Source organism: Natator depressus, chromosome 9 (assembly GCF_965152275.1).
Source record: "Natator depressus isolate rNatDep1 chromosome 9, rNatDep2.hap1, whole genome shotgun sequence".
Taxonomy (NCBI): Eukaryota; Metazoa; Chordata; order Testudines; family Cheloniidae; genus Natator; species Natator depressus.
The window spans coordinates 55942368-55965626 of NC_134242.1; positions in this window are offsets into that span (position 1 = coordinate 55942368).

The following is a 23259-nucleotide window of genomic DNA, read 5'->3' on the forward strand; positions in this document are numbered from 1 at the left end:
GATGACTCTAAAGATGAGACAGGCACCTATCAATGGGGACAAGATAGCGGTGATCAAAACCAGCATGGAATAACTCCCTGAGGAACTTGATGTAAAGAATGAGAAGGACAATTTAAGAAAACAAGCACTTGTCAAACAACAATTGATTACAGCATGACAGTGCAAAACTCATTGGTCCCAGTGAAGGAAAATCACTATATAATCAGGGTGCCTTGCCATGAAACTTTGGGTTCGTCCTGCCAAAACTTCCCTGGAGCATTGTGTTGTGAACCTGGCTTCTCCTTACCGATCAACCTAGTCGGCCACTGGGCTGGTAACTATAACATACTATAGCATCAACTGGTGGGACTGTGTGTGTGTGTGTGTGTGGTGTGATACAATAATTAGCATAAAGAAAAGGAGTACTTGTGGCACCTTGGAGACTAACCAATTTATTTGAGCATAAGCTTTCGTGAGCTACAGCTCTCTTCATCGGATGCATACAGAGTTGAGAGCAGGAAAAAGTAACAAGGAGGGAGAGGGGAAACAGGAGGAACACCAAAGAAGTGTGGGAAAAGCGCACCCTGGGCTATAGACACTGGTGCTGGCAAGGAGGTGGTTTAATCTGCAACATACCCATAGGTTCAGGAGCTAACCTCGGTCAGAGCCCTTCTGTAAGAAGGGCAGGGGCTGTAAGGATCGGCAAGGCAACAGTCGGCTTCCTCCGCTCACTCAAGCTCCACCCATAGTCAGCAGGGTGGTAAGTAAGCATTCTGAGGGTGCGCTCAAGGGCGATCTTCCAGCCTGTGTCCTGGATCCTGCTCCCCTGTTATTTTGCAACTGCCTGTCCTCCTTGATTGGGCCTCTATAACATCAGACTAGTGGGTCCCCAGCACAGTAGCAGGGGGATATACCCTCCAGGCCTTTTCTGGGTGGGAGCTGTGGAAGGAGTCCCGCTGCATTTAAGGGGCAAGGGGTTTTACTCCTACTATTTTTTTTATCCTAAAGGCCAAAGGGGGTTTGTGGCCCATCCTTGACCTGCAGAACCTCTACAAGTCTCTCAAGAAGTTGAAGTTTTTGCCTGGTCTCCCTGGCCTCCATCATTCCTTCCCTGGATCCGGGAGTTCTCAGCCAGGAGGCCCTCTGCCTGTGGGACTTTTGCATGCAGCATGCAATCCACCTGGAAGCCTCGCATCTCCCCAGCATCCAGAACATGCTGGTGGATCGCCTCAGCAGGTCCTTCTTCTCTCACCATGAGTGGTTGCTCCACTCGGAGGTCATCGAGGCACTCTTCTGAAAGTGGGGGGGGGGCTCTCTGAATGGACCTGTTCACCACCAGACAGAACAGAAAGTGTCATCAGTTCTGCTCTCTCTAGGGCCTTGGCAGGGGCGCCCTTTCCGATGCTTTTGTCCTGTTGTGGTTGAGAGACCTGATGTACTCCTTCCTGCTGATTCCACTTATCGGCAAAGTCCTCTTGAAAATCAAGAGTCATTATGATTTCCCTGGTGTGGCCTCACCAGCATTGATTTGGCATGCTCATGGAACTGGCCATGGTAGCCCCGTGGCCACTGCCCAGTCGCCTGGACCTACTCTCACAGGATTATGGTTGACTCCTGCACCCGAACCTTACCTCTCTCCACCTCAGGCTTGGGTCCTGCATGGCTGAACCCAGAGGAACAGGCCTTCTCTAGTCAGGTACAGCAGGTTCTCTTGGAAAGCAGAAAGCCCTCCACCAGAGCGACTTACCTGGCAAAGTGGAAGCACTTTTGCTGGGCGTCGGAGCGCAACATCTCCCTGACCCAGTTGTCTTTGCAGTCCATCCTGGACTACCTGCTTCAATTAGAGCACCAGGGCCTTGCCTTCTCTTTGATCAAGGTGCACCTGGAAGCCATATCGCCCTTCCACCCTTGAGTCCAGGGCAAATTGGTATTCTAGCATGAGATGTTGATCAGGTTCCTGAAGGGCCTTGAACAGCTCTTTCCACTGATCTGGGACCTGGTTCCCCAATGGGACCTCAACCTAGTCCTCTCCAGGGTCACCCTTTTGAGCCAATGGCTTCTTGCTCCCTTTCCCATCTGTTGTAGAATGTTGCTTTTCTTGTAGTGCTTACTTTGGCAAGGTGTGTAGCCGAGATTAAAGCCCTCACTTCAGAGCCACCATATACGGTATTCTACAAAGACAAGGTCCAGCTGCTGCCCAATCTGGCTTTCCCACCTAAGGTGGTGTCCCCTTTTCATGTCGACCAGGATATCTTCCTCCCGAAGCCACAGTCGACCAATGAGGAGAGGCGGCCTCACACTTTCGATGTCTGGTGAGTCCTGGCTTTCTACCTGGACTGCACCAAGCCCTACCATAGGTCAATCCAACTCTTTATCGCGACAGCTGACAGGATGAAGGGCCTTCTGGAGTCCTCTCAGAGGATTTCAAATTGGATCACCACCTGCATCCATACTTGTTACAAGATGGTGCAGGCCTTGCCTCCACCCATGGCGAAGGCTCACTTGACTAGGGCTCAGGTGTCTTCGGCTGCCTTCCTGGCACATATCCCTATCCAGGACATGTGCAGGGCCACAACGTGGTTTTCAGTACACATGTTCACAATGCATTACACCATCACCCAGCAAGCCAGAGATTATGCTGGATTTGGCAGAGCTGTGTTGCAATTGACATGTCCATGAAGTCCTACCCTCCTCTGGTGGTACTGCTTGGGAGTCACCTACAAAGGAATGGACATGAGCAAGCACTCGAAGAAGAAAAGACCTTTTTGTAACTGGTGTTCTTTGAGATGTGTTGCTCATGTCCATTCTCTGACCTGCCCTCTTTCCCCACTGTCAGAGTTTCCGTCAAGAAGGAACTGAGAGTGGGGGGAGCTGGCGATGCCCCTTATACTGGTACATATGTGCGCCCTCTAGAGGGTGCCAGAGCTGGTCCCCTATGGATACCACTGAGGGAAAAACTTGGCGAGTGCAGACATACCTACGATGGAATGGACATGAGCAATACATATCAAAGACCAATAGTTACAAAAAGGTAAATGTCTTTTCCGGGGCTTGGTGTGGTCACAGTACTGGAGCCAGTACAAGGCGCTTCAGTACTGTGCCCTTCCTTGACACTGGTGCAATCAATGCTGCAGCTGATTCCATGAAAGCTGTCTCCACCCTCAATGTTGAGGCATGCAGGCACTCCATTACCATCATTTACAACAGGCCTGACCTTGCCTATGGCACCAACCTTTTCAGCACTGGTGGTGAGGACTAATTTGGGAGCACTGATCCTGACCTCATTCTGGGCTATGAATGAATCGGATTGCCTGTTGGCTCCCTCTGGGGTTGCTGCTCCCATGTCTCTGAGGTCCTGGGACTCCTTTTCTTCAGAGTTGGGTTTCGTTTCACCTGAGGGCATCCAAGAGTCATCAGTGGACCACTACGGCTACCAAAATTGGCATGTGCCTCGAGGCCACGATGGAGGTCCCTTGACCAGTGCCTACTAGCTACCAATGCCTTACCTGTACCAGTGGCCACCTCGGGCCCAATGGGAGACTACTCACTCTCTGAGGTCTCGCTCGTCGTCCAAGTCAAGAACGAGATTCCCTGCTTGTGTGGCATTGGTGGCTGCGGATCAGATGCAAGTTCAAACACCTGCGGTCCCCCTGCCTGTGGAGCCACCAGAGTTTCCTTGTCCAGAGGTGGTGTACCAGGAGAAGGACCTGCTGGAAGTCCAGACAACAGACTCATCCTTGTCCCTTGATGATGTGGTGTCACCTGGTTCTTCCTCCTCTTCCATCCTGGAGGATTTTATGGCATACCAGGACCTGTTATGCCAGCTGGCCTGCTCCCTGGGTACTCAGGCAGAGCTTTTCCAGAAAAAATACCTATAAACTCATGGACATTCTCCAGCCCTCTGTCCCTGGGAGAGTGGCCTTCCCAATTAATGAGGTGCTCCTTGAGAGTGCAAGGGCTTTTGGAGGCACACCAGCCTTGGTACCACTGTTAGCTGAGCAGTTGGGGAAGTGCTAATTTATCCCAGTTTAGGGATATTAGGAGTTTTATTCCCACCCAACCCTGATCTCCCTGGTGGTCACAGCAGTGAATGACAGGGCCCAGCAGGGCAGAGTCAAGTCCTCCCCCAGGAGGCTCAAAGCGCCTAGACCTCCTAGGCCAGAGGTAGGCAAACTACGGCTCGTGGGCCACATGCAGCCCGCATGTCCTGCCCTGCCCCTGAGCTCCTGGCCCAGGAAGCTAGCCCCTGGACTCTCCCCTGCTGCCTCCCTCCCCTGCAGCCTCACCTTGCCACGCTGCTGGCACAATGCTCTGGGCAGCGGGGGGGAGGGGAGGGGTGATGTGAACTCCTGGGGCAGCGCAGCTGCAGAGCCTGGCCTGAACTGGTCTCTGTGCTGTGCAGCTGCCTGTCCTGGTGCAGCCGCGCTGCCAGCCACCAGTGCTCCAGGCAGTGTGGTAAGGGGGCAGGGAGCCGGAAAAGGGGGGGGGTTGGATGGGGTGGCGGGGGGCGGTTGAGGGTCAGGGGACCGAGGGGGGGGGTGGATGGGGCAGGAGTCCCAGGGGGGCCATCGGGTGGTGAGAAGCAGGGGGGGTCAGATAGGAGGTAGGGGCTGGGCTATGCCTGGCTTTTTTGGGAGGCACAGGCTCCCATAACCGGCCCTCCGTACAATTTTCAGAAACCCGATGTGGCCCTCAGGCCAAAAAGTTTGCCCTGTCCTAGGCAGAAAGATATACATCTCATTGTTACTTCAGATGAGTATTGGAAGTCAGCAAGCGCTGCTGGCCAAATATGACTTCCTCAACTGGCTTGCTATCGCCAAGTTTGAGGAGCAATAGCCCGAGGCCTCCCAGGATGAATTTCAGTCATTTGTCTCTGAGAGCTGCTTGGTGGAAAAAATGTCTTTGCAATCTGCCCTGGATGCGGCATACACTTTGGCCAGGGTGATGACCCTGGCAATTACTATGAGGACTTCCTGGCTCCAAAACTCAGGGATTGCTCTGGATGCTCAGCAAGCTATTGAGGACTTGCCATTCAATGGCTGAATCTTGTTTTCAGACAAGAATGATGAAACCCTCCATTCCTTCAAGGATTTGAGGGCTACCTTATGGTCTCTGGGGGTGTATACATCACCGGCACAGATACGCCATTGTGGGGCTCAGCCACAGCACCCCTTTGTGCAGCCCATCCCCGCGAGACAGCACGACTATCCCAGGAAGAAGAAGCACTTGAGCTCACGTCCTAGCCACTCGGCACACCCTCCTTTGATGCCTACTAAGTGCCCATTTTGACTCGTTGAGCCACAGCACTGAGCCAGTTGTTCTTCCTCCATCATTCCCTGTTCCTTTGGGGACAGGCTGGCTTGCTTTTACAATGCATGGATCTCTAGAATGTCTGACAGTTGGGCCCTAGACACTGTCAGATTGGGCTATACCATCCAGTTCCTCTGAACGCCCCCTCCTCACCCCTCTTTAGGGACCCCTCTCATGAGATACCGCTCTTCAAGCCGGTCAGTTCTCTGATAGTACTGAAAGTGGTGGAGGAAGTTCTGCAAGAACACCATGGTCATGGGTTCTATTCCAGGTATTTCCTGATACCAAAGTCCAAGGGTGGGATGAGGGCTCATACTCACTCTCCACAGACTCAACAAGTTCATCAAATACATGAGGTTCTGCATGGTCACTCTGTCAGCTATCGTCCCTGCTTTGTCCCAGAATGACTGGTTGGCTGCTCTGGACCTTCAAGATATCTACTTCCATATGGCCGTTCTACCAAGTCACAGGAAATATATCCTTGTTTCATGGTGGTAGACCACCATTTTCAGAAGATGATTCTCCCTTTCAGCCGCTCTTTCCTCCTGAGGTGCGCCATGACCACCACCATGCATTTGGTGAAGACTCAGGGGGCAGAAGGAGTCCATATCTTCCCTTACCTCGATGACAGATTGCTGAACGGCAGCTCCAGAGAGAAGGCTCTCACCCACGTCAACACCACTCTATGCTTGCTCGACTGTTTGGGACTCATTCTAAACACCATAATGTCAACTTTGGCCTCCCACTCAGCAAATAGAGTTCATTGGGGCCCTGTAAGAATCCACGAAGTTGAGGGTGCTCCTGCAGACTGACCACTTTCAGGCAATTTGACAGTTGTGCCTCAGTATGTAATCACAGCTGTCCATGACAGTCCATGTGTGCATGAGCCTGTTGGGCCACATGTCCGCTTGTACACAGGTGGTCCGTCTTGCCAGGTCGTCCTCTTCAGATGTGGCTCGGGATGGTTTACTGCCCTGCCCTGTGTTCTCTAGACAGGTTGGTTCACCTTCCTCCATCAGTCCTTGCGCTGGTGGGAGTCCCCACCCAATGTGTGCCAAAGGGTCCCCTTCACTGTCCCACCAAGTCACTGATTACTGATGTGTTCCTCCTGGGTCAGAACAGGAGACCAGACTCCATATCAACATGTTGGATCTTTGGGCCGTCCACAACACGTCTTGCCTTCCTGTATCGGCTCAGGCATTCACTGGTTCACATGCTCATGGACAATACCACTGTGAAGTACTATGTGAACAAATAAGGGGGCGCTCACTCAAGAGCACTCTGCCTGGAGGTGGCAGTTCTGTCTCAGAGGACATCACGCTGATAGCTGTCCACGTACCAGGGGTCCAGAACCATCTCTCAGATTATCTCAGCGGAGTTTTCTCCCCAAGCCACGAGTGGTCCCTATAAAGATGGAGATCTTTCAGATGGTGTTCACGATCGACATCTCTTTGATAAGGGAAAATAGAAAGTGTTGCCTATTCTGTTCTTGAGAGGGGTCAGCCCAGGCTCCCTATTTGACGCTTTCCACTGCAGCTGGAACTTGACTTTGCTGTTAGCATTTCCTCCTATCCTGGTCCTTCCCCAAGTCATCGTCAAGCTCAAGGCAGATTGAGCCAGACTCATCCTCATTGCCCTGGCTTGCCCAAGGCAGGACTGTTCTCAGATCATCTTGCTCTGTCTGTTCAGCCTCCCCTGCCACTTCCTCTCCTTTCTGACCTCACACAGGACCGCGGCTGCACCCTGCATCCGGCAACCAGCTTCCTGCACCTTTCAGTGTGGCTGCTGCATGGCTGAACACGGAAGAAGGGCTTTGCTCAGAGGCTATCCAAAAGTTCTACTTAACAATAGAAAGCCTTCCACCAGAACGGTCTACTTGGCGAAGTGGAAGAGGTTTTTCTGTGTTGTCCTTGGCCTGTGTGGGACCAATCCGGCAGAGGCTTCCATCCAAGACACCTTGGAGTACCTGTTGCACCTTCAGGAATCGGGCCTAGCACTCAGCTCTCTGAAAGTGCACTTTGCATCAATATCGGTGTTTCATCCACATGCCCAAGCATGGGTGGTGGGTAGCATGGGCCGGGGAAGGCTGTGCCTCCTCAAACAGCCTGGCATGTCCCTGCCCATGCTCTGCCCCCAAGCCCACTCCTGCCTGCTTCCAGTTCCCTTCCCTGCACTCTTCCATGGCTGAGAGGCTGGAGCGGGCAGACTTGGTCTGGTGCTCACAAGGGCTGGGACTGGGGCAGGAGTTGGAGCCTCCTTTCACACAGTTCTCCAGGGAAAAGATTATACTTCAGCCACACCTGTAGTTTGTATCCAAGGTGGTCTCTGTTTCACTTGAACCAGCCTATATTTTCCCCTAAACTGCATTCCTCCCTGGAGAAGCAATGCCTCAATACGCTAGACAATAGACACTGTCTAGCCTTCTTTCAGAAGAGGACAGGACAGTTTCATGCTTCACCTTGCCAGTTTGTATTATGCAGACCACATGAAAGGTTAAGCAGTCTCTGTATAGTCTGCCATCTTTAGATGGATATCATCTTGTTTCAAGACTGCATATGAGATAGTATCAGCTACACCTCCTCAACAGATAAGGGCACATTCAACAAGAGCACAGGTAATGTCGGTGGCGTTCCTCAATGCCATATTGGACATTTGTAGAGGAGCCACATAGTTGCCCATTGATACTTTTACAGACCATTTTTCAATCACTGCTTCTTCCAGAGCGGATGCTAATGTTGGAAGAACAGCCCTGAGATCCTTGCTCAGGTAGACTCCAAGCTCCGCCTCCTGATGGGGGTACTGCTCACTAATCACCTGCTTGGAATACACGTCTGCATCTACTCGAAGAAGAAGAAATGGTTACTTACTGTAACTGTGGTTCTTTGAGATTTCATGCAGACATGTACTCCACAACTCACCCTCCATCCCCCCTGCATTGGAGTCTTCTGAATGTTCAGTGCAAAGGAACTGAGGGGGATTGGGGCAGTGCCACCTCATATAGCCAGCAGAGGGGTTACAGACACCAGGCACAAACACCACCCCTCTACAGATACTGCTAGGCAAAAGGCTCTAGCTCCAGTGTGCGGTGCACACACCTACTTGGAATACATGTCTGCATCACATCTCGAAGAACCACAGTTACAGTAAGTAACCATTTCAAGAGTGACTGGAGTAGGGGGGACTGGACTGTAGGTCTCCCACCTCCCAGGTGTGTATCCTTCCCACTGGACTACAGAATCATTTCCTCTGTCTCTGCTCCACTGACAAGTCCATTGTGGATAGTTACTTAAGTAGCCGTTGGGTGAGAGAGAGAATGACTCTGTAGTCCAGTGATTAAGGCACCGATGAGAGAGACCCTGGGTCCAGTCCCTCTGTTCTATTCACTCTTTCATTATTTATACCCAGTGGAACAGCTTCAACAGGAAACGTGGAGGGAGCTCCACATCAGAATATGTGGAGCTCAGTGGTTAGAATATGTGGAGCTCAGTGGGACCGGAGCTCAGTGGTTAGAGCTGTCTCCTGAGAGGTGGGAGACCCCAGTTGGAATCCTTTCTCCCCATCTGGCAGAGAAGTGGGAATTGAACCTGGGTTTCCTACATCTCTGCTGAGTGGTCTAACCAGTGAGGTAAAAGTTGTAAAGTGGGTGATAGCAGCAGCACTGGCTCCTCTAGCTGGATTTTGAATCGAATCCCATCAGGAAACGCTTCTGAGCTCATCTACAGATGACTCTGCACGCGACTTAAGCAGCCAAACGTCTGTCTTTCCCTGTTTCTAAATCACTCTGGGGCTTAGGCGGGAGATAGGTGCCCAGGCACAGGGACTGTCAAACTTCATTGCACCACAACCCCCTTCTGACAACAAAAATTACTACACAACCCCAGGAGGGGGGAACCAAAGCCTGAGCCTGCCCGAGCCCCACCACCTCGGGCAGGGGGGCCAAAGCCCAAGGGCTTCAGCCTCAGGTGGGGGGCCTGTAACCTGTGATCCACCACCCAGGGCTGAAGCCCTTGGGCTTGGGCTTTGGCTTTGGCCCCAGGCTGTGAGGCTCAGGCTTTGGCTTCTGGCCCAGCAAATCTAATGCCACCCCTGGCGACCCCATTAAAATGGGGCTGCAACCCACTTTGGGGTCCCGACCCACAGTTTGAGAACCACTGGCCTAGAGGAAGGAAGCAGTGCACATGTCTAGAGGCAGAAACTTAGGTGCCCACAGAACTTTTACCCTGAAAACGTAGGCACCAAGTGAGTTTAGGTGCCTACAGGATTCAGTGGCAGTTCTGTGGATTGCAATGGAGTCTAAAACTGGGACCAGGCATCTAAATACTTTTGTGAATCTGGGCCCAAGAGTCCTTTATACCTTGCTGAACCCTCTGTTCTCATCTTGCATGGCTTTTCCCACAATTCCCTTTGGCATACAACTAGCCAAACAGCAACTCTGCCCTCTTCAGGGCTCTGTCCTTTGCTTACTGTAACTGCAAGAGATGAGACATAAATGAGAGCCCTGCACTTTCTCTTCCTCCAGTGTGTTGTGTGGCTTTTGTTCCACCCCTTCCATATTCAGAACCAGTGTCTGGCTTTCTTGTGGATGACCAAAACCCCAGTTAATTCCCTCTGTCAAAAGCTCCTTTTGACAATCTGGGCTCGAATATTTTATTACTGCTATGCAGCTGAAGGTTATCGAGCCCTTCATAGACCCTTCCCTAGGGTGCTCTTACCTGAGGGGTCTCTGTCTCTTCCTGCCTTTTCTTTCCTGGCTTTCTCACCATGGCTTTTAATTTTGCTGGCTCAAAACATCAGTGGACTGGAGTTTTTCTGATTTGAGGAGCAATGGGAACAGCAATAAAGGAGCTCTCCTGTATTTCTCTGAGAGACACAAAAGGGTGATAGAGGGGAAGGTAAATGGCCTTGTGGATTATTAGTGGGGTTAAAGCAATCTCTCCCTCTCAGGAGAGAAACTGCAGTGTTCAGTGTGTGCAAGCATCAGGAGGACTTTAGGTGTAAAGAATTCCATTCAGTCTTCTCTCTTGAGTCAGATCTGCTGTAGCGCTCTCAGTACAGGCGCACCTAACCACCAAAAAAGGCATAAGCATTGCTCAACTGTAGAAGAATGGTTAGTAGCTTGGAGCAGGTGAGAAGAACAATCAGTACAAAGCAGATCAGCAGCTATGGTAGGTTTACTGCTGAATCATATGCCCTGGAAGCAGAAAGTTCTTCTTCGAGTAGTGTCCCTATGGGTCCTCCACTGTAAGTGTATGTGTGCCCCTGCACCTCTAATTGGAGATTTTTGGTAGCAGTGTCCCGTTGAGCCTGCAAGGACCGGCTCCAGGCACCAGCTTTCCAAGCAGGTGCTTGGGGCAGCAGTCTGTGACCTGTGGTGGCAATTCGGCAGCAGCTCCGCCGCTCTTCCTGCCGCGGCGGCTTTTGGGTGGCAGCTCTGCCGCTCTTCTGGGTGCGGCGGCAATTTGGCGGCAGCTCCGCCGCTGTTGCAGCAGTGGCAATTCGGCTACTGTTTGGGGCGCCAAAATTGGTAGAGCTGCCCCTGGAGCCCGCGCATGTGCCCTTCCTCCTTCATGGACTGCCTCGAGGCTATTTAGCACTGCACAGGCGAACCCCCTCACTTCCTTCTCTACCGCCTTTGGCCTCAGAGGGAATGAGCAGTCTATAAGTAGTGTTTTGTTTTGTTACATTTGTTCTCCTTAAAACTAGTTAGGCTAGTGTTAGTTTTATTTTATTTCTTTGGGTTAAAAAAAAGAGAGAGAAAGGAAAAGAACTTCAGTTTCCTGCCCTGTCTGGGGGCATCCCTCTCCCTTCCCCTCCCCCAGACATCTAGTAGACTCATAATTTTTTTTTTCAGTTTAAAAAAAAAAAAAAGTAAAGACGACGTTCTTCTCCATATTCCTCCCTGCTAGAGGATGACAACTCCTGCCCAGGGGCTTGCCTGGCTCTCTCTGCTCCAAGCGGTGCCTCTCCTGCCAGGAATCAGTTAATGTAATGACCAGACACTCTCACTGTGCCTGGGAGACCCTCACAGAAGTGCTTTACCTGCCACAGCTAAAACGGCAGCCTCACAGGAACTGGGAGCTGAAGTTAAAACTCCTCCCTATGGAGAAAACACTTCAGTCTGCAGGGGACTCCAGTGGGTGCTGACCCCAGATCATCCCCAGAGCCTTCACTTCAAAAGGGGTCAAGTAATGAAGAGGAGGGAAAAAAAAAAAAGCTACCAGCAGACTTCCCCCTGGGAAGACTTCTTTCCTAAAAAGAGCTCTTCCAAGCAACTGGCCAGCCAGAGGGATTCCCCAGTGCGGCCACCTCTGGACTGATCCCAACACGTGGGTTCCAAGTAGCTGGCCAGCCAGTGGGGCTACCCAGAGCGGCCACCTCAGTAGGATGACACCAGCAGCTCTGAAGCATGGCACTGAGAAGGGGCCCGCATCTGAAGCAGGCACCTGGGAAGGGGTCTCCTGCTGTGAGCTCTGCAGAGACACCAGGGGCTTCAGCAGTCATGCTCTGAGGCAACGGTACCGCCCCCTAAGGAGAGTGGACAATTACTGTACCATCTCTAAAAGAGCGGCACAGAGAAACCCTTTAGAACCAGGTGCAATAAAACTCCCATCTAAGGCCTGGGCTACACTGGGGAGGGGATCGAACTAAGATACGCAACTTCAGCTGTTGAAGTATCTTAGTTCGACTTACCTGGCCATCCTCATGGTGGTGAGTCGACCGCGGTGACTCCCCCATCGACTCCATTTACTCCTAGTGCCGAGGTGGAGTACAGGCGTCGATCCCCAATAGATGGATCACTACCCGCCGATCCGGGGGGTAGTGAAAGCGTACCCTAGAAAGTGTTCTGCACCTTCTCAACCATCGATACTGACAACATACTACAAACACTCCTCTGTGGTAACATGTGAGCCCAAGGTAAAACACATGCTCTGGTGCTCTGGAGACCTGTGGCCTCAGTACCCAGGGAGAGACAATTTCTGTACCATCTCTAAAATAGTGGCACCAACAAACTTTCTGTACTGGGTACAACAAAACTCTCATTTAGGGAGTGCTCTGCCCAACTATCAGTACTGACAACGTACCACGGACACTCCTATGTGGTACCAAATGAACCCATGGTACTGCATGAGCTCTGGTACCCTGGAGACCAGATGGTTGGGAAAGAACTGCAATCCCCATTACTTGGTACCAGAATCCCAGTATTGAGCACATCCTGGCACCCAGAATTGCTCTTGGCACTAGGCTGTATACTGCCAATACCCCAGTCAGCGTCACCCTTACCCACTGATGAATCTGACACTGGCCAGGAGGAGATTATTTCCCTGGCCCTTCATCGTGGCCCACTACAAGGGTCCTCCCCAGTTCCATCAAGCCAACCTACAATCGCGGGACAGGCCCCCTGAGGTTAGACCACCGCCCATGCCCGCTTTCCTCCCTCTCCCCCCCAAGGCCATATTGTAACTCTTGGGTGACATACACACACATGTCGCAACCATCCCTGTTGTCTCTCAGGGAAAGTTTGCTTTCCACAGCACCTGAGCTGGGGCAGGAGAAAGCTTTTTTCAGAACAGGAAAAAAGCACCCGAAGAGGAAGCTACCCCTCCAGCACACTTCTCCTCATCTCTCCCAGGTGAGGCTGTGCTGCCCACCCCTCATCACTAGGTGAAGATTTTAAGAACTTTCTGGATCTTACCAAGGGGGTGGCAGACGAGCTTGCAGATTCCCCTACTGGAGGTGGCAGATACACATCACAAGTTGGTGGAAATTCTGCACACCACCTTCTCATCTAGAACTGTCCTCCCAATTAATGAGGCTATTCTAGATCCTACCAAAGTCATCTGGCAGACACCAGCCTCCATTGCACCAACCAGCAACAGAGTGTAAAAAAAAAAACAAAAAAAACAAAAAAACCCCACCTACATCTTTACCCAAAGAGGCAGACTTTGTTTTTAACATCTGCACCCCAACTCCATCATAGTGGATGTGGTTAATGCATGAAGCAAGCAAGATAATGCCAAGTCAACTACATACGATTAGGCTTGGGAAGATGGTGTATTCATCTACAACATTACTGTTTAAAATAATAAATTATCAAACTGTCATGGCCAAATACAATTTTATTAATTTTGGAAAACCCAATGTGTTTTTGGAACATTACTAGAAACACAAAAAGAACAGATTCAGACCATTCTCAGTCAGTCAGTTAATAGCCAGACTGGTCCTAGAGACAGTACTGGATAGAGCTGCCTGCCCAGTCTCCATGACAGTGGGACTGAGGCAGGTTGTGGGGTTTTTTTTGTTTTTTGTTTTGTTGGCTACACCTCTCTAGATTGTCCAAAGAACTACAGACTTCCAGTTTGAAGGGCCAAACTCTTTCCAGAGAAGACAGATTTTCTCTCCACAGCTTGAAGGATTCTCGGACCACGTTACACTCCTTAGGAATCTACACTGTGGGACAGAAGAGAAGATATACCTCTCAACCGCACCACAGGTCAGAATCTTCTCAATACCCACCATCTCAGTGCTGTTATGAGCCACAGTGTAAGAGGACCAGGACTCAAAAGTGGGAACAGTCTGCACCCCATCTCAGCAATCTATAGAGCAACAACTTGGGCCTCTGCCCATATTTTCGCAGAACATTATGCCATCACTGAAGATTTGGCTGCTGTAAAAGACTCCACTTCAAAGTCTGAGCCTCCAGTGGTGGGTACTGCTCGGAAGTCACCTACAGTGGTGCACCCATAGGGACACTACTCGAAGAAGAAGAGGAAGTTGCTCACCTAAGCGGCGAACAGCAGAGAGGCTAACAGAGGGAGTTTGCCTGGGATCTGTCTGCGAGGAGGTACGCTAAGGGCTGCATTAGGGAGGCTGTGTTGGTGACTATCTGAGTGTCTGTTGTGGGGACAGTTTAACCGTGTGCTTGACTGGTGGTTTGTTTGAAAAGTGTGAATTGGGAGTGCTTTGTTCCAGGTGAGCCTTGAGTGGGCCTGACTGTTATAAAAAGCCAGTCAGCTGCGAACCAGCTGAGCGGCAAACAGCAGAGAGGCTAACAGAGGGAGTTTGCCTGGAAGTTCGCCTGGGGAGAGCCCACTGAGGCTTACATCTTTCCGGCTTCTCTGAGTAGTTACTACAACTCCTGAGGAAGCTCGTAGAAGGAAGGTAATATGGATGGGGAGCATTCAGCTGTTGTGACCTGCACTGGATGTGCCATGTTTGTCTTTCTTCCACTGGACAGAAGTGACTTAGTCTGCACAAAGTGCAAGCTGGTCTCCATATTGGAAGAGAAGGCTCAAGGTCTGGAGAAACAAGTATTGACCTTGCGTTGCATAAGAGAAACTGAAGATTTCCTGGATAGACCCGTCATGATATGCTTTTACGGGCACAATGTTCTGAAGATTCAGAGCAGGCCGCGCAGCGGGGACAGGAGGATGGTGAAGAAATTTGGCAGCATGTGACCTCCAGAAGAAGAAAGGGGAGAGTCCATGTACCAGCAGCGCAGATACAGGTAAGCAACCGTTTTCATGTTCTCTCCACAGGTACTAATGCGGAGAGTGGACTAGATGATACATCTGAGGGAAGGGAGCAGAAGGAGACTCCACCGATTGGAAGGCATGAGATGCACTGTCCTAGGGTTGGGGGTTCCATAACCACCGCTCCCAAGAGAAGGAGGCGGGTGGTGGTGGTTGGGGACTCTCTCCTCAGGGGGAATGAGTCATCTATCTGCCGCCCCGACTGGGAAAACCGAGAAGTCTGCTGCTTGCCAGGAGCTAGGATTCACCATGTGACGGAGAGACTGCCGAGACTCATCAGTCCCTCGGAACGCTACCCCTTCCTGCTTCTCCACGTGGGCACCAGTGATACTGCCAAGAATGACATTTGCGGATCACTGTGGACTACGTGGCTCTGGGAAGAAGGATAAAGGAGTTTGAAGCGCAAGTGGTGTTTTCGTCCATCCTGCCCGTAGAAGGAAAAGGCCTGGGTAGAGACCGTCGAATCATGGAAGTCAGTGAATGACTACGCAGGTGGTGTCGGAGAGAAGGCTTTGGATTCTTTGACTATGGGATGGTGTACCAAGAAGGAAGAGTACTAGGCAGAGACGGGCTCCACCTAACGAAGAGAGGGAAGAGCATCTTCGGAAGCAAGCTGGGTAACCTAGTGAGGAGGGCTTTAAACTAGGTTCACTGGGGGAAGGAGACCAAAGCCCTGAGGTAAGTGGGGAAGTGGGATACTGGGAGGAAGCATGAGCAGGAGAACACGAAAGTGGAGGGCTCCTGCCTCATACTAAGAAAACAGGACAAACAGCAAGTTATCTCAAGTGCCTTTACACAAATGCACGAAGCCTGGGAAACAAGCAGGGAGAACTGGAAGTCCTGGCACAGTCAAGGAATTATGATGTGATTGGAATAACAGAGACTTGGTAGGACAACTCACATGACTGGAGTACTGTCATGGATGGATATAAACTGTTCAGGAAGGACGGGCAGGGCAGAAAAGGTGGGGGAGTTGCATTGTATGTAAGAGAGCAGTATGACTGCTCAGAGCTCCAGTATGAAACTGCAGAAAAACCTGAGTGTCTCTGCATTAAGTTTAAAAGCTTGAGCAACAAGGGTGATGTCATGGTGGGAGTCTGCTAGAGACCACCGGATCAGGGGGATGAGGTGGACGAGGCTTTCTTCCGGCAACTAACGGAAGTTACTAGATCGCAGGCCCTAGTTCTCATGGGAGACCTTCAATCACCCTGATATCTGCTGGGAGAACAGTACAGCAGTGCACAGACAATCCAGGAAGTTTTTGGAAACTGTAGGGGACAATTTCCTGGTGCAAGTGCTGGAGGAACCAACTAGGGGCAGAGCTCTTCTTGATGTGCTGCTCACAAACAGAGAAGAATTAGTAGGGGAAGCTAAAGTGGATGGGAACCTGGGAGGCAGTGACCATGAGATGGTCGAGTTCAGGATCCTGACACAAGGAAGAAAGGAGAGCAGCAGAATACGGACCCTGGACTTCAGAAAAGCAGACTTTGACAATCTCAGGGAACTGATGGGCAGGATCCCCTGGGAGAATAACATGAGGGGGAAAGGAGTCCAGGAGAGCTGGCTGTATTTTAAAGAACCCTTATTGAGGTTACAGGGACAAACCATCCCGATGTGTAGAAAGAATAGTAAGTATGGCAGGCGACGAGCTTGGCTTAACAGTGAAATCCTTGCTGATCTTAAACACAAAAAAGAAGCTGACAAGAAGTGAAAGATTGGACTAATGACCAGGGAGGAGTATAAAAATATTGCTCGGGCATGCAGGAGTGAAATCAGGAAGGCCAAATCACACCTGGAGGTGCAGCTAGCAAGAGATATTAAGAGTAACAAGAAGGGTTTCTTCAGATATGTTAGCAACAAGAAGAAAGTCAAGCAAAGTGTGGGCCCCTTACTGAGTGAGGGAGGCAACCTAGTGACAGAGGATGTGGAAAAAGCTAATGTACTCAATGCTTTTTTTGCCTCTGTCTTCACGATCAAGGTCAGCTCCCAGACTGCTGCCCTGGTCAACACAGAATGGGGAGGAGGTGACCAGCCCTCTGTGAAGAAAGAAGTGGTTCGGGACTATTTAGAAAAGCTGGACGAGCACAAGTCCATGGGGCCAGATGCACTGCATCTGAGAGTGCTAAAGGAGTTGGCGGATGTGATTGCAGAGCCATTGGCCATTATCTTTGAAAACTCATGGCAATTGGGGGAGGTCCTGGACAACTGGAAAAAGGCTAATGCAGTGCCCATCTTTAAAAAAGGGAAGAAGGAGGATCCTGGGAATTACAGGCCAGTCAGCCTCACCTCAGTCCCTGGAAAAATCATGGAGCAGCTCCTCAAGGAATCAATTCTGAAGCACTTAGAGGAGAGGAAAGTGATCAGGAACAGTCAGCATGGATTCACCAAGGGCAAGTCATGCCTGACTAATCTAATGGCCTTCTATGACGAGATAACTGGCTCTGTGGATGAGGGGAAAGCGGTGGACGTGTTGTTCCTTGACTTTAGCAAAGCTTTTGACATGGTCTCCCACAGTATTCTTGCCAGTAAGTTAAAGAAGTATGGGCTAGATGAATGGACTATAAGGTGGATAGAAAGCTGACTAGATTGTCGGGCTCAACGGGTAGTGATCAATGGCTCCATGTCTAGTTGGCAGCCGGTATCAAGTGGAGTGCCCCAAGGGTCGGTCCTGGGGCCGGTTTTGTTCAATATCTTCCTTAATGATCTGGAGGATCGTGTGGATTGCACCCTCAGCAAGTTTGCAGATGACACTAAACTGGGAGGAGAGGTAGATATGCTGGAGGGTAGGGATAGGATACAGAGGGCCCTAGACAAATTGGAGGATTGGGCCAAAAGAAATCTGATGAGGTTCAACAAGGAGAAGTGCAGAGTCCTGCACTTAGGACGGAAGAATCCCATGCACTGCTACAGACGAGGGACCGAATGGCTAGGCAGCAGTTCTGCAGAAAAGGATCTAGGGGTTACAGTGGACGAGAAGCTGGATATGAGTCAACAGTGTGCCGTTGTTGCCAAAAAGGCCAATGGCATTTTGGGATGTATACGTAGGGGCATTGCCAGCAGATCGAGAGACGTGATTGTTCCCCTCTATTTGACATTGGTGAGGCCTCATCTGGAGTACTGTGTCCAGTTTTGGGCCCCACACTATAAGAAGGATGTGGAAAATATGGAAAACGTCCAGTAGAGGGAAACGAAAATGATTAGAGGACTGGAACACACGACTTATGAGGAGAGGCTGAGGGAACTGGGATTGTTTAGTCTGAGGAAGAGAAGAATGAGAGGGGATTTGATAGCTGCTTTCAACTACCTGAAAGGTGCTTCCAAAGAGGATGGATCTAGACTGTTCTCAGTGGTAGCAGATGACAGAACGAGGAGTAATGATCTTAAGTTGCAGTGTTGGAGGTTTAGGTTGGATATTAGGAAAAACTTTTTCACTAGGAGGGTGGTGAAACACTGGAATGTGTTACCTAGGGAGATGGTGGAATCTCCTTCCTTTGAGGTTTTTAAGGTCAGGCTTGACAAAGCCCTGGCTGGGATGATTTAGTTGGGGATTGGTCCTGCTTTGAGCAGGGGGTTGATCTAGATGACCTCCTGAGGTCCCTTCCAACCTTGATATTCTATGATTCTAATGATGGTTCTTCGAGATGTTTCCCCCTGTGGGTGCTCCACAACCCATCCTCCTCCCCTGCACTTCGGAGTTCTCTTTAGGGCTCTGCGGTAGAGAAGGAAGTGAGAGGGGTTCACCCGTGCAGTGCTAAATAGCCTCAAGGCAGACCACGAGGGCGGGAGGGCACATACACGGGCTCAATGGGACACTGCTACCAAAAATCTCCAAGTAGAGGCGCGGGGCACACCTACAGAGGCGCACCCATAGGGGGACCCATCTCGAAGAACCATTGTTACTGCACAAGGTGACTTCCTCATGTGGGGACTGATTTCTGAGTCTGTCCCAGGAATGGGTATGTGTTAGGTTTCAGGTGGAGAGAGCTAAGGACCTGAACTGTGTACAGGTTACATCTCACATTGGAGGTATGCTACCGTCCATGTCCCTCATGTTAGGATCTTGTTTTTAGTATCCCAATGGTAAAGTACATTTTTTTTGGAAAAAGACTATAGGAAAATTGCACCTTCCTACTCAGCAGATCCCTACGTGTATCAGAGTCACATCTGCTGACATTAGAGACATGCACACATTTGTACTGTCTTGTACTCCCCTTAGCCTTACGGATCTAGCACATGGGAAAACGAGTGGGCTGACGCTTATTTCTTCCTGTGTCTCATCAACAGAATTGTTTACCGAGTTCCAGTTACACTGGTACAAACCCTTTGAAGGCCCTGGGATTGCACAGATGTAATTTGGTCTTTAATACTGGAGCAGGAAAGCACCCTGCTTGATTCAGATCCCAGAGAGCATTTACAAGGCTGATGATCAGGGAAAAAAATATTTTTATCTGTAAAGAGAGCACACCTTGAGTTGGGTCTGGTGGGAGGCCATACTGATGGAACCCCTTGCTGCCATCTTTACAGAGGTGAACCTCACTAAACGTAATGTGAGTTATAACAAAACCATGAGATTTGCGGGGGGGGGGGGGGCAGAAACTGAGACTTTCTGGCCCATTGGGCTTGGATGAGGTTTGAACATGTTTTGAAAGCCTGGTTGGGGGGAGGCTCATGCCCATTTTGTACGCTGGGGGCTGGATGGCAGGGTGGGGGCATTCCATAAAACATTCTGAAATAGTTCCTGGTTTTACTGCACCTGTCAAACCCTACTCCTCACCCCCGACATGATGCTCCCTTGTACCTCTTTTAGGCACTTCATGTGTTTAGCTCTTCAACACAAAGGCAATGCCAGAACTGGGCTCCCTCTGGCTGTAGACAGGCAGTTGCAGTTTGGAGTGGCTTCTCTCTAATAGTGCCCCTGGCCTGGGGAGGGGTCCCTCCCTCATGCCCATTGTCCCATTTCACATTGGAGCAGGAGGCTTAACCCCAGGATTTTTTTGACCAACTCTAGCAAGGGAGTGCCTTGACCAGAATGAGACTCCCAGGAGTTGCTGAGATTTCTGTATGTCACAGCAAGACAGGGAAGGGTGCAAGGCATGGTTCTGACACTGCTATTGGAGGAGGGTGGTGAGGTCTGGCATTTTGGCAGAGTTAGGTAATGACAGCTGCAGAAAAACCAGTTTAATTCCCTTGCAGCAAGTGAATGTTGTTATAATTTACACACCCTTCTACTCTTCACAGCCTCCTTCAATCCACTTAAAGGAGGAAGGCCTTAGTTCTGTGTCACCCTGGCATGAGGCCAAAGGGAGGGATTGATTGATCACCTTCTTTTCACCCACAATAGCCAATTAAAGTAGAAATTAGTAAATAGGAAATACTCTTGTACTGTGTATAGTCAGCCTGTGGAATTCACTGGTGCTGGGGGTCACAGACTCAAATACCATGGCTGGAAAGGGCTTGATAAATTTGACCCATAACAATATCTATTGTGATGCAAGCCAAGATAGCGATAATCAAGTCATATGCTTCAGGGTATATGTCAATGTCTGCCTGGGTCAGGAAGGAATTGCTGTCCCACCTGGCATCCCACCATATTGCATAATTGGCTGGCTGAATTTTATAGAGTCAGGGGATTACTGCCTGCTCAGTATGAACTTTCTTGTGTTATGCAATTGTGTTTTGCTGATCCCACTGAATGATCTGCTTTGGAGCTTACCAAAGATATATTTCTTTCCTGGCCTACTGGTGTTTCTTCGAAGGAGTATTTTGCCAAGGCCTCTGCCAATTGGTGACTAGATTGTGCAACATCACAGATGGTGCTGGACAGCCTGTTCCACACTGGCTGTGATTTGTGGGGCGTGTCATAAATATAAAGGGAACAGTAACAACCTTTATGTATGCAGTAACATAAAATCCCTCCTGGCCAGAGGTATAGAATGACCCCTTACAGGTAAGTGAATCAGTTCAATTGGCACCTGACCAGAAGGACCAATGGGGAAAGAAGATACTTTCAAATCATAGAATATCAGGGTTGGAAGGGACCTCAGGAGGTCATAGTCCAACCCCCTGCTCAAAGCAGGACCAATCCCCAATTTTTGCCCTAGATCCCTAAATGGCCCCCTCAAGGATTGAGCTCACAACCCTGGGTTTAGCAGGCCAATGCTCGAACCACTGAGCTATCCCTCCCCTTGGAGGGGGAGAGGGAGAGAGGAAGTTTTTGTTTATGCTCTCTTTGTTGGTTCCCTCTTGGGACAAAGAGAGACCAAGCAGGTAAACCAGCTCCTAAAAAGATCCTGAAATGATATATGTAAAATTTCAGAAATTGTAAGTAATAGCAAGGAAATGTGTTAGATTATCTTTTGTTTTAGCTTGTGAATTTTCCCTATGCTAAGAGGTAATTTTATTCCTGTTTTGTAACTGGGAAGCAGAGTCAGAGGGGAATCCTCTGTGTGTTAAATCTTTTCATTTACCCTGTAAAGTTATCTTCCATCCTGATTTTGCAGGTGTGATTCTTTTACTTTTTTTAAATAAAATTCTTCTTTTAAGAACCTCATTAATTTTCAGTGTCCTAAAAACGAGGGATTTGGTCTGTGCTTACTTTGTTAACCTATTGATTGGTATATTATTCACAAGCCCCCCCAGGAAAGGGGGTGAAGGGGCTTGGGGGGATATTTTGGGGCCGGGTTAGGGCTCCAAGTCGCCCCTCCCTGAATGTTTGTTTAAATCACTTGGTAGTGGCAGCAATACCGTCCAAGGACAAGGAAAGGAATTTGTGCCTTGGGGAAGTTTTTAACCTAAGCTGGTGGAATATAAGCTTTGGGGGGTCTTTCATGCAGGTCCCCACATCTGCACCCCAGAGTTCAGAGTGGGGAGGGAACCCTGACATGGTGGCAGCACGGTGGGATCATTTTGAACCAGAAGCACAAACCTCAGGATTTTAAAAGGACAATTTTTTTCCTTTTGGCTGCTTGAAAACCATAGAACCATAGAATATCAGGGTTGTAAGGGACCTCAGGAGGTCATCTAGTCCAACCCCCTGCTCAAAGCAGGACCAATCCCCAACTAAATCATCCCAGACAGCGTTTTGTCAAGCCTGACCTTAAAAATATCTAAGGAAGGAGATTCCACCACCTCCCTAGGTAACGCATTCCAGTGTTTCACCACCCTCCTAGTGAAAAAGTTTTTCCTAATATCCAACCTAAACCTCCAACACTGCAACTTGAGACCATTACTCCTTGTTCTGTCTCAGCTACCACTGAGAACAGTCTAGATCCATCTTCTTTGGAACCCCCTTTCAGGTAGTTGAAAGCAGCTATCAAATCCCCCCTCATTCTTCTCTTCCGCAGACTAAACAATCCCAGTTCCCTCAGCCTCTCCTCATAAGTCATGTGTTCCAGTCCTCTAATCATTTTTGTTTCCCTCCACTGGACGTTTTCCAATTTTTCCTCATCCTTCTTCTAGTGTGGGGCCCAAAACTGGACACAGTACTCCAGATGAGGCCTCACCAATGTCAAATAGAGGGGAACAATCACGTCTCTCGATCTGCTGGCAATGCCCCTACGTATACATCCCAAAATGCCATTGGCCTTCTTGGCAACAAGGGCACACTGTTGACCCATATCCAGCTTCTTGTCCACTGTAACCCGTAGGTGCTTTTCTGCAGAACTTCTGCCTAGCCATTCGGTCCCTCGTCTGTAGCAGTGCATGGGATTCTTCCGTCCTAAGTGCAGGACTCTGCACTTGTCTTTGTTGAACCTCATCAGATTTCTTTTGGCCCAATCCTCTAATTTGTCTAGGGCCCTCTGTATCCTATCCCTACCCTCCAGCATATCTACCTCTCCTCCCAGTTTAGTGTCATCTGCAAACTTGCTGAGGGTGCAATCCACACGATCCTCCAGATCATTAAGGAAGATATTGAACAAAACCGGCCCCAGGACCGACCCTTGGGGCACTCCACTTGATACCGGCTGCCAACTAGACATGGAGCCATTGATCACTACCCGTTGAGCCCGACAATCTAGTCAGCTTTCTATCCACCTTATAGTCCATTCATCCAGCCCATACTTCTTTAACTTACTGGCAAGAATACTGTGGGAGACCATGTCAAAAGCTTTGCTAAAGTCAAGGAACAACACGTCCACCGCTTTCCCCTCATCCGCAGAGCCAGTTATCTCGTCATAGAAGGCCATTAGATTAGTCAGGCATGACTTGCCCTTGGTGAATCCATGCTGACTGTTCCTGATCACTTTCCTCTCCTCTAAGTGCTTCAGAATTGATTCCTTGAGGAGCTGCTCCATGATTTTTCCAGGGACTGAGGTGAGGCTGACTGGCCTGTAATTCCCAGGATCCTCCTTCTTCCCTTTTTTAAAGATGGGCACTACATGAGCTTTTTTCCAGTTGTCCGGGACTTCCCCCGATTGTCATGAGTTTTCAAAGATAATAG